Below are 15,540 nucleotides of genomic sequence, written 5' to 3' on the forward strand. Positions count from 1 at the left end.
AAAATATAATAACTAATCTTTAATTACTTATTATTATATAAATTATTAAATATTATTATTATTATTGTGATTAATAAATCATATAACAACATTGAATGCTATCTCTCTTAATATTTATGTCTTCATTTTATATGTTAAACCGTTAAAACAAACGGTGTTAACTTTAACGGAAAAACAAGAAAAACTGTTAAAATAAGATTTTTCGTTTCATACACACTTTTTATATATAGAAGAGAAGAGATATTAATGTGATATGATTGATTAAAAAATAAATTTTATTAAAAATAATATTAATTTAAAATTTAAATATAAATAAATTATTAATATATAAATTAATACGTAATTATATTTATATATAGAAAAATTAGAAAGTAAAACTATTTGTACAGCTTTAAAGAAAATGGGGATCCGGGACCATAAACGTCAGTCATCATGACCCCTAGCCTTCCCTTCTTTCATAATTCTTGACACTGATGCCTTCGTATTCTAGCTACCTCACCGGACAGTCGACAACATTCTGCACAATAAATTAACTTTGCCATCACGGTCGTGTATCCTATAATATCAGAATTGGAAAGATATTAAAATAATTTATGTAATTAAGGGGTCTTGTGAAAAAAAGATGAGATCCGCTTGAAAAATAAAAATGTTATGTTAAGTAGTTATTTCTACTTATTTTTTTTAACATTTTATTAATATAATTAATTAAGTATTAAAAAAAATTGATGGAATTAATTATATCAGTAAAATATGTAGAAAATATACAAAAATGACTGTAGGTAACATTATTTCTTGAAAAATTTATATTTTTTTAGTGAATTAATCGACTAATTGTTTTAAAGGTTTTGTAGGCCTGAATTACTTGAACATCAAACTCCAGCTTTGTTCATCTGTGTCATAGGGTTGCTTATTATCGTCAACTTCCTCCATTATCGATCCGTTTACTTGCTCTTGATAATAGTTAGCTGCATATTATATATATATATATATATGCATGTTTCTTATTATCGTTAAATGTGACAAACCAACAGGCATGCACCTTAAATATTGTTCATCTGTAGATCAGCGCGCGTTGAAGAGATAAAACGAAGTACTCAAAGCTGCCTTCGATGTAACAGGTCGATCTGAAAACATCTTTAATACAAAAATTAAGCTTAATTTTGGACATAGCAATTAATGTTATATATGTTAAAACACTTATTTTGATTACATGAATTCCATCATGACACGTACGTACGTACGTGAAACTGTAGGATAAAGTTTTTGGAGGTACATGCAGCATGCATCAAGCTGGCTTCGTCTTCAAAAGCTCGGAACCATAATGATTTGATCTCCTCTCGAAATCAATCATATCTCTGTCCCCTCTAAACCAAGTTTTCTTACAGCTAGTTGCATTGCGCAATAATGAGCTCATGTTTTTAGACGTGAAATGTAGAAGCAAGTTAAGCTCTTTAGAGAGAGAGAGAGAGAGAGCTTCTAATTATTTACTGAGGGAACTGCAGTAATCCAAACAATTGCATGATGAAAACACAAGCTGATAATACACGATAACATATACAGAAATAGAGATCGAGGCTCACAACCACAAATCAGCTAGCTAGTGATACAAATTACAAATATATATGTCTACGCTGTAGACCAACTAAAACTAAATACACGCATCAGAGCTAATGATGTTTCATGATCCATCGGTTTTTCTGTTTTAGAACAGAAAAAATAAAAATAAATCTTCAAGCTAACATGGTTAAGATACCTGTTCAATAAATGGAAGAACCTCAGCTTTTTCTATGGAAATTAATTAAGCTCTTTCAAATTTATAACCAAGTAATTGCTGTGGAATTTCCTGCTAACTTCACGCTCGCCCTGCATGTCGACGCTTCTGGGTGTACCTCGATCCGTTTAATTCTCAGCCTTGACTAAGGGACATCGTCGCTCGGTACAGGGCCTGAATGTTCCGATTCATGATGGCTAACTGGCCTGAGATAAGGAAGCATGAAGAAGAATACGATGCAAAGAGCTAAGATAGAAACAAGAACAAGCATCAAGATCTCTCCATGTAACTCGTAATGCTTGTCCTGCAAGAAGGGAAACCGATTTTCCTGCGTTGAATTGCCTGGAGCCATGGCAGGCGAGATAGAGTAGTAGTACTGCTGCTGCCTGGAATCCTCCCATCTTTGTGTCATTGCTTCCTTCTTCATCATGATATCTTTTTGGTTAATATTGGTGCTCATTTCTTGCTTCATATCTAGCCGTTCCAAAGGAATGTGAAGTTTTGACTAACGCAGAACCGCCAAAATCTACGTTTCGGTATTTCCAGCCCATTTTGTCCTAGGGTGGATGTCATGTAGTGGACCTTCAAGCACAAACTTCTTTTCCATTTACTTTTTATTGGGGTCGGTTGTCGAGATTTTTCTATATATACAAGTTCTAATTTTTTTTAAAAAAAAATAAAATCAATCCGATGGCTAAAAAATATGAATATATACAGAATTTTAATTAAATCGAGAAAATTCAATACATGAACTCGTCCCGACGCCATTTGAGAAGCTCAAGATTGTTTTGTTGATTTCGATGATCTGACACAGCTTCCTTATACGTTTTAGATCAACTTGATGTGATTCCTTAATTTGTCATGCCGTGCGTTGCATGAGGGTCCTATTTACGAAACATAATGATTGTACATGAGTACATGAGGGTCCTCAGCTTAACGTTAATTTGATCATGGAGCATAAATACAGCTGGAATCTTAGCGCCTAAGATTAAAATACTGAGCCAGATATAGGGCTAGCTGGCATATATAGTTTCCGCGTGCGGTCTATATATGCCACATTATAAAATACCCAATCATTATGTGGTACGTACCATATATATATATATATGTATATGTATATGTGTGTGTATGTGTGAAACTGAAGCATGCATGAATTATTGTCATCTCATCCCTGCAGTTAGGTACGTAACCAACAAAAAAAGTTAATGCTAAGGCAGATCGATCATGTTTCTCACATGACTTCGTTACGTAGAAATCAATGGCCATGACTGTAAATTCTATATTTGGATTCATACCTTGTACGTACGTACATGCATACCAAAGAATAGCTCCGAGTGCGTTTGGCTCGGAATGCACGGAACATAATGATTTAAATAAAAATAAATAAATAAATCAACAGCTTATTTATTTGAAAAAAGAAAATACAAGATTAAAGAAAGGTAAAAAAATTAAGATAAAAAAAATTTAAACTTCAGTAAAATATGAGCATTAGTCTGCATCCATATTAGATTATCTATTTACTTTCTATATAATAATAAAATATTATTAATTTAATAATTTTTAAAATTTTTAATTTTATTACATTTTATAGTTCTACTAATTAAAATATTAATAATAATTATATTCTAATTAAATTAATAATTAATATTATATATTGAGTGTTTAAAGTATTTTATTAGTTAAATTTACTTAAAGTTGAATTTTATAATGAGAATGCTCTAAAGTATTTATATTCTAAAGAGTAAATTAGTCATTTTAATATTTTTATTTAAAAAATTGAAACAAAAAGAAAGAAAAATGAGTACACTATCAGAACAAGAAAAACATGAAAAAGAGACTTAAATTATTGAGAAATCCTTAGGACCGGTCGGGCTGTTTATACTCAAATAACAGCCCGCCAATCATCTGATGCCACGTATGACTTCCACCGCGTAACTCGTGGACCAGCATCTGATGGAAGCCCCCTGCCCTCATTTGTAACTGAGGCCTAACTCCTCGTTCACCCTGAAGCCCTTCTCCCGAACGTGGAAGTCCCCTGCCCTCGTTCACGTTGAAGCCCTCTGCCCTCCCTCACGTTGAAGCCCTAAGCTTCTCCCGAACGTGGTTGAGTCCCCTGCCCTCCCTCACGTTGAAGTCGAGGAGGTTGAACTTGCGGACGACTCGGTCAGCGAAGGGGACCCAAGACACCAAACTCGGCCATTGGTTCTGGCACACTTGCTTCTTGCCCTTGCCGGAACATGAGTTTTGAAAGCTTGCTTCTTGCCCTGGCCGGAACAGGAGTTTTGAAACACGGCTTTGCCTGTTCCGGTTCTGGTCCGGGCCCTTCGTTCATAGGCTTTTCGGTTGAAATTCCGCTAGGGAAAGGCGTGCAGAATTCCGAGAAAGAATCCTCGACGAAGTGGGACAACCATTCAAGGTTCGCTAAATTGTCTGCCTGTTCAAAAAGACCGTAACTTTGGTCAATAACTACCATGAAAATCTTCACTTTTTTCTTAGAGACAGGGGGGAGGGGGGAGAAAGAAAGTACCGGAACACTGAGTTTGGAGCCGAACTCGTCTTTGGCAGAGATAAAGATGTTGGTGGTGGAATTTTGGCGGTCTTGTCGAGGGGAAACAGAGACAAAGCCTTTATCTTCTTCCTCTTCATCTTCCGAACGTGAGTCCCCTCCCTCACGGTAGCTGAGCTGGTTTCGGACTGAGAATGGTAGTACGATTCGAAATGGTGAATGGTTTCGGACTCAAATGGTTCAGTCTCCGATTTACTTCGGCGTCGATTTCGGACTGCGATGATTGAGTCAGCGTCGGGCTGAGATACTTTAGTCGGCGACGGGCTGCGATTTTGGCCGTCCGTCGGCATCGGGCTGAGGCAAATGGCAGAAGGGAGAAAACCCATGGCTCGCGATCGTGTGAAGGGCAGACGAAAAGCTCAAGCTGAAGCCTTCTGATTCCCTGCTTCACGGTCTACTAACATTTTACAGCTTTCTCCTACGTGGCATCAGATGATTGGCGGGCTGTTATTTGAGTATAAACAGCCCGACCAGTCTGAAGCGTTTTCCTAAATTATTGTGCATCGGGGTGCTATTAAGAGCCTTTTGGTAAAATAGGATCCTTCATTAAATTCTAGAAAGGAAATACACATCAAATGATCAAAGGTCTTAAGGGCCTTTTGGTAAAACAGTACTTAATAGACTTGACGGAAAAATAACAAAAATTAACGAAAAAACAATAAAAATTACTATTCAAAGTTAAATAGCTACTTATTATAATAGAATACATATATATATATAGATATATATATATGTATGTATGTATGTGTGTGTATGAAATTATTACCTATTCCAAAAGTATTTTAAGTTAATAGGAAAAGATATATTTAATTATTTGTATTGTATTTTTAACACTCCCTTACATTGGGTCCAGAGTTTAGACCCTTTTATAATGAGTGGATCAACAATTAGAATATTTAATTAAATAAAGTAGTAAAATATAGAATTATAAATATTTGAATTCAGAATATCTATTTTAATATTATGTAAAATTATCAATTATTTTAAAATTTTAAATTAATAAAAAAATATATATTTAATTATTTATATTATATTCTTAATAATGTATATAATATGTGGATGATAAATATGATCGAACCTCTTGTAATTTTAACACAACCTTGTGCTAGCTACCACAAACGTAAAATACATTTGTTAAAAACGAATGCACATAAATGCCGTGAGGGAGGCTATTTGCAAACATAATAATTAACCCCAATTCCCGATGGGTACGTACTTACCCAATTTAGCTTTTGGATTATGTAGCATTTGTGAGGCATAAGAAAACAGTACAAGAATTTGAACTCAAGCTGGCGTGCATGGCCAAGACTTCCTCGATGGGCGCGACCTTTCTTACTTTATTGAAGCGTGAGTTGAGTTAAATTATTTATTAATAGCAATAGGTTAAATTAATAGATTGAATTATATGTAATGAGTTTAAATATATTTAAATATTAAGATTATAAGTTTAGAGATATTTATAAAAAATTTAAAAAATTATAAATTTCATATATAAATATATATTAAATTAAAAAAAAAAAGTTACAGATTCTATATAAGATTTTAAGTAAAGATCAATTTAATAATTTAAGAATTGAATATTTAGATATTAAATTTAATTAAAAATTAGACTGAAGTGAATTGCTATTAATTAAATTTAACAATCAAACTAAACCTTAATTAATTTTCATGGTTATGTTGATTATGTTGATCAAGGTACGTGGCCCTATTTTGTCCACGAGATTTTGATCAGTGTACAACTAATTCGCTGTTTTTTGTAAAATTACTCGGAATAATTAATGATTGAGCAGTTCATGGCTAGCTTGACTTTTCTTTGTATTGATAAGTAAGCAAACTCTGGGATTCTAATTCCATAAGTGATCAGTTATTAATTATGTGCAGATCTATCTCATGTAGTAATGTACGAAACAGAAATATAATAAAATTAAATTTTTTTATAAAATATAATAAATAATTTAATTTTTTTAATTATAAAATAATAATAATATTAAAAATAATATTATGACATTACTTTATTCATCTTTTAACTTATATTTAAAATTATTTTACCTCATCTCTTTGTCATGTCACATAAAAATTAATGCAGGAGTTCATCATGATCAATTTATGCAATTGCATATATATATATATATATATATATTAAAGTACCATCAATCATTATAAGTAATGTTAGGAACAAATCATAAATAAATGTCTTATATATATATATATGCAAGCTTTATATATATATATATATATAAAATAGATCCTATTAATAGAAAAATATGTACAAATCATTACTCGTTATTATATATAATATGTATGTCTATGCTTCAATGGATAAACACATGATAGCTTACAAGTGACGATCATCGCATGATAGTGATACGTAGATCGGAGAACATGATGATCATTGGATGTCCATGATCATATATATATATATAACATCAATCCATGGTCCATCGATCCTCCATTCACGTGATTTGCAGCTTGCTTATTTAAAAGAAGAAGGTTCACGGGGCAATGCAGTTGCATGCATTAAATGAGAGTAGCAATAATACTAGGTCAGGGTGTTTGGTTGAGCAATATATATAGATCATGATTCATGATTGTTTGGAGACTTTTGGACATGGATGTATCTGCACGGGATATATATATAGCAATTATATTACGATGTGATATATATTGTTTGGATTAACAAGAAATAAGACATGGGAATAATGGGCATTTCAGGTGATGCAGAAGAGACTGGCCGTGGTGTGGCAGAAGATCATGATGAACAAGCTAAGGTGACATGCAGGCGCCAGATGGATATGGCTGGCCGAGGTGGTTCGGTTAATAGGGACAAAATTAAGGTGCTCTCTGTTCAAGTTATGGTAGTAGTACTGCTACTGCATGGATCAGATTACACAGATTATTGTTGATCAATGAATTAAATAAGCAGTGAAACAGATTGCACAATTAAGATTAGATTTGTAAAATTTAAGCTTTAAAATTTATATTTCAAATCAAATTATATCTTATAAATATTTTATAATTAAGTATGATCTACATATTGACTTGACAATAAAATTTTTCCTATATATATAAAGAGTAATACTACATATAGTCGTGGATTGTGTAAACATTGTACAGTCATTTTGAAAGAAAAAATAAGATCTACTATTAAAAAATTAATTTCTTTTCATATGGGTTGAAAGAAACCAAAAGTGTTCTGGAATTAATTACCTGAAACAGAGTATGTGTTCATATATTTATAAGCAGAGTAATTACATTCAGATGAGAACAAATCTAAAATTGGTACAAGAGGAGATTTAAGACTGTTACAAGAGATAAACCTTCATATATAAATTACAAACATTCAAATATAAATTATAAGATAGAGCCATTGGAGATAAACTCGGAAACGCAGCTCACTGGTTTGACGTTGATCTTATTTGAATATTTGAATCATCATTATCCTTAACATTCCCCCGTAAACTGACGGGAAGATCGGAGATGCTCAGTTTGCCATGAAGGAAACAAAATCTATCAGCTGTATGCCCTTGGGTGAAAATATCTATAGGTTGAATACAGGTCGAAAGATGTTCCAAAATGATGTCTCGACTTGCTATTTTTTCACGCACAAAATGATAGTCTACCTCAATATGCTTAGATCATTCATGAAAAATAGGATTGGAAGCAAGGGCAAGAGCACTAATATTATCGCACCAGATCACAGGAGGAGAATCAAGAGAGATTTTCAGTTCACATAATAGCATGTGCAACCAATACACTTTAGCTGTAACTAATGCCAAACATCTATATTCTGCCTCAGTACTAGATTTAAAAACCACCCAGTTGTTTCTTCATGGACCACGAGATAAGGTTGGGACCAACAAAAACACCATAGCCACACGTTGATCGTCTATCATCGGGATCATCGGCCAAATCCGAGTCACAATATGCATTGATGGAGAATGAACCAGGTTTGTAAAAGAGGCCAAAGTCCAGAGTATTATTCAGATAACATAGAACTCTCTTGGCTGTTGTCCAATGTGTTGTAGTTGGTGCTTGCATATGTTGGCAAAGTTGATTCACGGAGTATGCGATATTTGGGTGAGTAAGAGTCACATATTGTAAAGCACCGACTGTATGACAATATTTTGAAGGATCAGACAGGAGGTCTCCATCAAATTTGGACAACTTAGTACTCGAAACACATGGGGCACAATAAGGTCGTATTCCAATGAGTTTGACACGTTCCAATAGATCAATAATATATCTTGTTTGCCAAAAGTACAAACCGGAAGAATTTTGGGTAACTTCAATAACCAGAAAATATGATAATTGCCCAAGATCCTTCATAGCAAAGTCAAGCTAAAGATTAGAGATCAGCTCATCTATAAAGGATCGTTCATTAGCTGTCACAAGAATGTCGTCCACGTAAACTAGCAGGAACACGTGTAGATTCACGGTGATAGGTGAACAAAGAAGGATCAACATGAGAACTTACAAATCCGATAGATAAAAGGGTAGTGGATAATCGATCAAACAAAGCCTGAGGGGCTTGTTTCAACCCTATATAGATTTATGCAACTTACACACAAATTGTGGATTGGTAGTATATTCAAAACCTTTAGGTTGAGCCATATAGACTGCCTCCTCCAAAATTCAATGAAGGAAGGCGTTAGACACATCGAGTTGCCAAATATCCCAATTAAATGAGATAGCAAGTGCGAGTACCATGTGAACCGTGGATGGTTTAATAATTGGGTTGAATGTGTCATGGAAATCAATACCACTACGCTAGAGATAGCCAATCGCAATTAGTCGTGCTTTAAATCTTTCAATACTCCCATCTAGCTAGCGTTTGGATTTAAAAACCCACTTACTTGGAACAACATTTTTGCCAGGTGGACAAGGACATAGGGTCCAAGTTTCATTCTTTAACAATGCTTGGAATTCACTCTTCATTGTGGCATGCCATTCATGTATAGCCGCAGCTTGAGCATAGGAACAGGGCTCAGAAATAATAACACATGCATGCAAAGCTTGAAGAGGGTGACGTGTTGAATAATAGAGATGAAAATCAAGATATGTACAGGGCTTAAGATGACCAGTTTGTGATCTAGTGACAACGTGGTAGGAAGGAACTGAACTGGTAGGAGCAATAGATGGGGACTCAAGGATGTTGTTAGGAGATGAGGGATTGGGAGGAGCGGTGTCTAGTGTAGGGCTGAGCAAAAATCCAAAAATCCGACCCCGAAAAGTTGGAGTCAGAGTTTTTTTCCGGTGGGGAGTTGGAGTCGGAGTCGGAGTTGGAGGCCAGGTGGAATCGACTCCAACTCCACTCTGATCCTCTGCCTCCGACTCCCTATTCCGACTCTGCTCCGCTAATGTACATATTTTATAAAAAAATATATGTGTTTTTCTACATAGTAATCATATAAATATAATAACATGTATTATTAATATATAAATACTAAAATGCTTAATAACATGTAACATTATAATACTAATGTATAATATAACATATAACACTAATATATAAATAATAAATTTATAATAGCATGTAATACTAATGTATAAAAATTAAAATTGATTATATAGATTTTATATAACTATATCTTATATAGTAATATCATTAGTTAAATTCAATAATATACTAGCAATTAGCACTAGTTATTAGTTATAAACTTATAGTAAATAAGTTAATAAATATTACTAATTTACTATATACTATTAGTATATAGTAAATTACTAATATATATAACAGTATACTATTAGTTATATATATATTAAATTAATATCTTTAAGTTATTATCTATTAGTACTAGTGTAACTAGTGTTATTACACATTATTAGTTACTAGTTATTACATCTAGACTATCTAGTTATTAGACTATAGTAAATAAGTTAATAAATATCACTAATTTACTATATATTAATAGACTAATAGTATTAGTATTAGTGTATTACTAATATATAATATATATAATAGTATACTATTAGTTATATATATATATTAAATTAATATCACAATATAATTACATAAGTATTAAATATATTCTCTTGGATATAAAAAACAATAAAAAAATTGTCAAATTTCTAATATATAACTAACTCTCTAAGTTAGTAATAATTAATAAAGTAACAATTAACTAGTGATTTTTTTGGTTAATTAAATAATACACATTAAATTGTTACTTAATTTTATTTTTACTAACTTAAATATATTTTTACTTACTTATTAATTTATTTTTATTGTTTAGAAGTAGAATGTAGAAGTAGAAATTAGTAAACGGCCGTTATTAGAAACTGGGTTGCGTGAAACGGCGTCGTTTCAGTGCATCGTATTAGGTTCCCGTTTCAGTGCATCGTATTAGGTTCCTCCTCCCCCCCCCCCCCCAAAATTCCCTTCCCTCCCCCTTTGCTGAATCACTCTCTCTCTCACCTCTCATCTCAATCTTCACTCTTCAGAACCCTCACCTCTCATCTGAACCCGTAAACCGTGCGCAACAAGGGGGCAAACTGTAACCCATTGTCGTGCCGTCGCCCCTCCAACCTCCGTCGCCCCTCTAAAAGCCCTTTCACAACAAAACCGAGGTGCCTCTCTCTCTCTCTCTCTATATATATATATATAATTTTTATATCTTAACTATTTTTGCATTATTTTTGGTCATTTTCTTGATAGTTGTGGATATTAGGCTTGTTTGTGTGTTGGAATAGCTGAATAATTGTAGATTTTAGGATTGTTGTGTGCTGGTTGTGTTATATGGTGAGATACGAGTCCCTTTGCATTTTAGCTTGTGGTTGGTTTCAAGCCTGCGGTTGTGTGCTGATTTGCTTCTTATGATGCTATATTAATAACCATAAATTAGGTTAAAAGTCTAAACCCAATTAAAAAAATAGTCACTTTAATAATGAATTGGTGATTGGAAATGTCACCAAATAGACAAGAGAAACACATCAAGGATGGGGTATCAAGACTTGGTCAAGTACGAATATGTTGCTATTTTCCAAAACCAATAATGATCAAACAACTTTCCCTTATATGGTACTTTTATTTTATTTATTTATTTTTATATAAACCAGAATTTGAATAATGGATAAATAAATTTGTTATAAGCTATCGATTCTAATGTCTTCTAATCTTGTGATCATTCTAATCTTTGAGAGAAATTGGGGAGAAATTGATGTAATATTCCCATTTTAAAATTTTAAATAATACTTTTCTATGTATGCACATGTAAAAGTTAGAGAGTAAAAGTAAAATTGTTGCTTGACAGAATTTAAATTAATTATGATAATAAAATTTAATAGATGATCAACATAAAAAAGATAGAGATTCATCAAAATTATATTGTAAGTTCAAGCCTATGCTAATGGGTTGAAAATGAAGTTACAATTTCTTATGGTTAAGATTGTGTGATTGGAGATTCATCATCTCCAGAATTAGTAAACGGTGCATTGCAGTGAGCATCTAAAATACGGTACAAAAAAGTAGTTGATATGTTACTTCTAACCAAAAACACAGGAAGCAAGAGTAGACAGTTTTAACACCTTCCATCTATCTAATCATTATCAATGTAATATCTCATTTATGTTAGACACTCAAATTTGAGCTATTTCATCATGAGCCTTCCTAAGCCCCATCTTCACATCTTAACTTGAACTGAAATACAACCATTGATGCCATCCTGTAACAAAAAACATACTGAGAAAATCTTCATCAGTGTCATTCTCATTAGTAATAAAAGTAAATGCTATATTAAAGCATCAAACATGAAAAAATGATCCACACGACCATCTTTTTCATTCTATTTGTTAATTAGTATACATTTTGTGAAAATAAAATGTTATGTATTGGATGCTTTGGAATATCTATAATGAAGTGAGGCTATACTAAATGGATATTTTGTTGTGTTCTACAGTTCTAGTTATTAAATCATGGATATGGAAGGCACAAATACTCCTACATCCACAGATGCATCTTGTCTTGGCATCCTAGCCCCAAAACAACCGATTGATATTCTCAGTCCAGTAGTTGATGAGTCTAGCGGACCAATAGGCTCTTCGGTAGGCACTCCTAGTGCCTTCCATTCTACCCCTCGCCCTCCACCTGGTAGTAGAAATCCTAAGAATAGGTCTGAGGTATGGTCCCACTTCACAAGAGTGCCCGATTGTGATCCCGAAGAGCCTATAGCTACGTGTAATCATTGTCATAGGCAATGCAAATGCCATCCCAAAAGGCAAGACACTTCAACCATAAAAACACACATCCAACTTTGCCCTAAAAACCGTAAGAGTAATTTGGACAAGAGTCAAACATTCTTGATCCCGGAAGTAAGAAGTGAAGGAGGGAAAGGGGAGAAGACATTAGGGATGGCCAAATATAATGAGAAAAAAATCCGAACTGCCCTTGCTAGGATGGTGATAGTGGATGAGCTACCATTTAGATATGTTGAGGGAGAAGGGTTTCGAAAATTTGTTAAAGCCCTTGATCCAAGGTTTCCTATTCCTTCTCGATTTACTGCAATGCGTGACTGTATGAGGATATTCTTGAGAGAGAAAGATAACTTGAAGAAAATGTTTTTGACCACCAAAAAAAGGTATGCCTAACCACCGACACTTGGACTTCTATCCAAAATATTAATTACATGTGTGACCGCTCACTTCATTGATAATAATTGGAAGTTGCATAAGCAGATCATTTCATTTGTTCGGATTAGCGACCACAAGGGGGAAACGATTGGGAGGGAGTTGGAGGAGTGTATGCTTGATTGGGGCATTGACAAAATCCTCACAATTACAGTTGATAATGCTACCTCTAACGACTTCGCTATTGATTGGTTGAGAACAAAAGAAATAGAAAATGCGGATTGTGTTGCAGGTCACGATTTTATTTACATGAGGTGTACGACACACATCTTAAACCTTATTATGAGTGAAGGTTTGAAAGATGTTGATGACTCAATTGTAAGGGTCCGAAATTTGATTAAGTATATGAAGTCTTCTCCCCAAAAACCTGCCACTTTCAAATCTTGTGTTGATAGATCAAAAGTTCAATACTCTAGTTTTTTTACTCTTGACGTGCCTACTAGATGGAATTCGACTTTTCTTATGTTGGACGTAGCTGAAAAGTATCAAAAAGCCTTCAAACTTTTGCTTGATGAAGATCCCTACTTGTAAGTTTATTTATCTGAGGATAGACATGGGAAAAAGGGTCTAGGAGCTCCTGGGCCGGATGATTGGGAGACTATAAGAAACTTTTCAAAATTTCTTCAAATATTTTATGGTGTTACATTGCGCATTTCTGGTACATTATATGTCACATTAAATATTTATATCCAAGAGCGTATTGCCATTTATAAACACTTGAATAATTTTTGTGACAATAGTAATCGACGTTTGAGTTTAATGGCTTTTAGAATGAAGACAAAGTATAATAAATATTTGGGAGATCTTGAAAAAATAAATCAGTTGTTGTTTATTGCTGCTATTTTTGATCCGCGATTCAAATTGGTTATTCAAGCATATTGGTTTAAGAAAACATTGGGTGAGGAGAAGGGTAAGGAATTTGTTGCACTCCTTAAAAGGGATATGGAATATTTGTATGAGGCATATGTAGAGTTTGGTAGTGGTTGCATAACTGGTGCTAACAAAACTCAGAGCGATGAAGCTAGTGCATCAATGGGAGTAGTAGTACTGTTACAGATTATGATCCCTTAGATATTTTTATAGAGTTCCATAAAGAGCATATAGCATCCTTGATGGATTGTAAGTCGGAGTTAAAATGGTATTTGTTGGAGAACATTGAGATTCCTACAGGGAGTTTCGAAATTTTAATTTAGTGGAAAGTTAACTCCACCAAGTATCTGGTTCTTGCTCTAATGGCAAGAGATATCTTGGTCATTCCTATCACCACTGTTGCATCGGAGTTAGCATTTAGCACAAGAAGCCGTGTCCTGGATCTGTTTAGGAGTTCTTTGGCTCCTAAAACTGTAGAAGCTCTTGTGTGCTCGCAAAACTAGTTGAAGTCTACTCCTATATGCTTGAGTCAAAATTATTCGGAAGTCATTGATGATGCAGAGAGCTATAAGCTAGACTCAGGTAATGTATTTAGAGATTTTTTTAAGTTGTTATATAAGTTGATTTTGACATTTTATAATACTAATTTCCTATACTTTAACATCTTAATGTAAAATTAGCCAATTTTATGGCCATCATATTTCGTGAAGAGAATTGACAATCTTATTTATGGTATCTTATTTCAATTTTACTTTCTTTATTTTTATAAATTTATATGGTATCTTACTTCCTTACTAATTTTGTTCTTTTTTTTTCAGGCACAAGTTGAAGAATGACATTTTTTGTAATTTGTATTGTTCTATTATTGCAAGTTGTAATAATTATTGACAGAATTAGAACTTGTTGATGGATGATGAGACATGAGTTGGTTGGATAATTTGGGAGAATAGATGATGGAATTTGGATGAGTTAGATGGTTGGTGTTTTTGCTCTGTATTATTTTGTTTGTCGTTATTGTTGTTGAAATGACAATAGCATGGAGATGCTAAATTTGGTTGTGTTTTTTTAACTTGTAATTTTGAATGAATAATTTTAGGTTGTAATTTTGGTTATGTATTTTTAATTTTAGGTTGTAATTTTGGTTATGTATTTTTAATATAAGTTTTAATTTTGGTTATGTAAAATTTTAATGTGTGTATTTAGTTTTAATTTTGGTTGCACATTTGAATTAAGTTTTATTTTTTATAGTGATGGATATTGAATTTAGTTTTATTTTCTAGTGTTATAATTTTGGTTAGATAAATTAGAAATCTCAAATTATATTTTTTAAAAAAATTGATATAGAAGCCCAAATCCGATTAGAGTTGCAAATTGTAAAATTGAAATGTTAATTGGGTAAAAAAAAAAAGCCCAACTCCAACTTCGCTCCGACTCCAATCTGACAAGTCAGAGTTGGAGTCAAAGCGGAGTGAGGTGCAACTGGAGTTGGAGTCGGAGGTTGGATTCGGCCTCCGACAAAGTCGGAGTCGGAGGAGGCCAAATCCAACTCCGAAAAGTCGGTGCCCAGCCCTAGTCTGGCGGAGTGTCAGTTGAAATAGGAAGGTCATGTTCAGTGGGGATTATGGAAGTAGTATGAGATGGTAAAACTAAAGAGGAAGTGGAAGGTGAAGGTGAAGGTAAAATATGTGAAAGGGGAGAAGGAAGCAAGGGT

Source organism: Carya illinoinensis, chromosome 14 (genome assembly GCF_018687715.1).
Source record: "Carya illinoinensis cultivar Pawnee chromosome 14, C.illinoinensisPawnee_v1, whole genome shotgun sequence".
Taxonomy (NCBI): Eukaryota; Viridiplantae; Streptophyta; class Magnoliopsida; order Fagales; family Juglandaceae; genus Carya; species Carya illinoinensis.